Consider the following 2,785-nt stretch of genomic DNA (forward strand, 5'->3'; position numbering starts at 1 on the left):
CCCGGTGGCTTACAACTCACACTGGGCATGTGTGCATGCGTGCCCAAGATCTCGAGAGGAGAATGGAGGAGAAGGGATTGCAACGTGGCCATCCCCCCTGGGGGTTGATTTCTTGCTTTCTGTCTCTCTGTCTCTCTCTGTCTGTCTGGCGAGCGCATGCACCTTATAGCAAAAACCTCTCAAAAAAAAAAAATAAGTTCATGGTGAGACTCTCTCAATTTTTAAATCATCTTCTCTTTCCTGTGCTCTTCAGTGTGGATGTTCGTGTGCTGATTTGAAAGTCCTTCCATGGTCATGTGCTCTCTACACCACGCGCAGAAAGGAACAAGCAGAGCCACGTGAGTCAAGTCAAAGTCTGTATTTTACTGTGGTTTAAGATGATTCTATGTATCATGACCAGTATATAATAAAATCAAAGAAGGACAGGTGCTCCCAGTAGTAGACATAGAAATAATGTGAAGCACGTATCTATGAAAAACTGAGGATGATTTATGAAATAGACATATCAGTGTTAGAATGATGCTGGATAAGATTAACGCTATTAAGGCTGCTATTGGGGTTTTGTGGATCATGGGGCTTAAAATGACTCTTCATAAAATAATTAACAAAGAAGGCAAGGTAGGAATAAATGAACAAAAAAGCCAATCAATTCTGGATCGATGATGACTACCGGTGGCATGTGAGCTGTGTATGAGGAATGTGCGTCCGGAACTATGAGGTTAAAGGAAATCTTGCCCATTTTCTGTTTGAAATGATCTTGTAGACAGATGTCAGGAATATAGAATTATTTGTTTTTGATCTTTGTGTTTTTGTATTTTCATTGTATTTTTATAATTGGTCACTGTAAGAATCAATAATCATATACGTAAAGATTAATAAACGTAAGTATTTTCCAATTATGAAAATATGTATTAAGTCAAAAAATCCTGTTAATTTACTAAAATATCAATGTCCAAAAGGAAAAAAATTAGTATGTGCCTGTGACACGTTTGCTATAGATGTATCTATACATTATGACCATGAAGATTGATGTGAGTAAAGGTCTTTTCTTGATGTCAGCTTTTTGTTTAAAGCAACTGAATGTATATAAAAACATGAAATAGGGACCAGCAGTTGGCGTAATGGCTATGTCGCTGGACTCCCATGTAGTTCATCGCAGTTTGGCATAAACTTCCACCGGGCATTTGTGCGTGCGTGCCCAAGATCTCGAGAATGTAGGAGAAAGGATTTTGGTGTGGCCACCCCCTCTGGGGGGTGATTTCTTGCTTTCTATCTCTCTGTTTCTCTCTGTCTTTCTATCCCTCTGTTTCTCTCTTTCTGGAGAGCACATGTGTATCATAGCAAAAAACGTCTCCAAAAAAAAAAAAAAAACTCAAATAAAAAAGTGTTAAATATAAAAATCAAAGAAAGGTACACTTTGGCTTATTTTTTAAAATGAGGTAATATCAAACATGTGCATATAACATTGAGGTAAAATAATGAAAAATGTATTGGTGTGAATACTAATAATATAGACAGATGTTAGAGACGTTCAGGAATCTTACTCTCAAGGTTTTATGACTTGTTGGTAATTATTTTATCATTATTTTTGGACAGACAAGAATTGAGAGAATAGTAACCTGACTTGAGACCATGATGATGACTGGTGGTGTATGAGTCACAGGTACAGGTGATGGATACTCATGTCTGGATATTAGAGATATTAAAGAACTTATTTTATGGTTAATTCATTATGGTTATATTAATGAATGAAGAAATACATTTTTATAAATATGGGTGACGCATATTCTATTTGTTAACATGTATGGCAAGGAAACAAATACTATTAATATACTTTGGAATGGATAATAAAAAAGAAACCAACAGTTTTACCTCTTTGGCTAAGAATCATATAGCTGCTGGTAAATAATAATCTGTGTTTTTGCTCTGGGTTGCTTTTATAAGTTTAATATCTGCTTTACTAAGAGAAAAATCAGAAGCTATTAACAGAAAGTAAAAAAAAAACATTAAACAATTGAGGTTGTGAAAGGAGGAATAAATGACTAATAACTGTTATCCTGTGCCCTTCCATGTGCTCCTTAGGACAAGCGTTCCCACCCCAATTTAGGCACTGTGCATAGTCATGAGCTAAGTGGGTGTCTTGGGAGCACGTGAGTTAGAGTCAGTGTTCTTGTTTTGGTTTGGGCCAATTAAGAGTAATGAAGAGGTAGGACTATCTTTATTGTTTTTTTTTTTTTTTTACTTTTTTTAAAAAAAATTTCACTGTCTTTTATATGGTCAATCATATGATTTAGCTTACAAAGTGAATATTTCAGTATGTGAACATTTCTCCCTAGTCCAGTTGATAAAACTATAAAATATCTTCAACAGGTAATACCACATTTCTTTGTCCCATTAATGCTTTGCCTTCATATTTTTCTTCTAAATGTCCTTCCTCAGGCCCTGCTCTTCCACACACACTATATCTGGTATTTACAATCATTTACTGTGTTTGTATATCTTTCAGTCAATCAGTTTCAGCCATAGAGTGCAAACACTCGGTATATATTAAGTGGAGACATACAATGTCTCTCCTTCATAGTCTGGCTTGCTTCGCTCAGCAGTAAATCTTCCATATTCTTCCACTTTCTATCAAAAGCCAGGGTTTTGTTGTTTATTATGGCTGAATAGTATTCCATAGAGTATATGTGCCCCAGTTTTTCAATCCATTCATCTGTTTTGGGGGCATTTGGGTTGGTTCCATGTCTTAGCAATTGTGAATAGTGCTACAATAAACATTGATGTG

The 2,785-nt window shown here is 35.8% G+C and overlaps 1 non-coding gene across 1 annotated transcript; it reads left to right on the forward strand.

The window, feature by feature from the left end:
* Window positions 1-652: 652 nt before the first annotated feature.
* LOC114009948 (small nucleolar RNA SNORD113/SNORD114 family) lies at window positions 653-724 on the forward strand. Its single transcript, XR_003551346.1, has one exon. It is a non-coding gene; the product is annotated as a small nucleolar RNA SNORD113/SNORD114 family (small nucleolar RNA).
* Window positions 725-2,785: the final 2,061 nt, after the last annotated feature.

This window comes from Tupaia chinensis, unplaced genomic scaffold (genome assembly GCF_000334495.1).
Source record: "Tupaia chinensis unplaced genomic scaffold, TupChi_1.0 Scaffold000671_1, whole genome shotgun sequence".
NCBI lineage: Eukaryota > Metazoa > Chordata > Mammalia > Scandentia > Tupaiidae > Tupaia > Tupaia belangeri.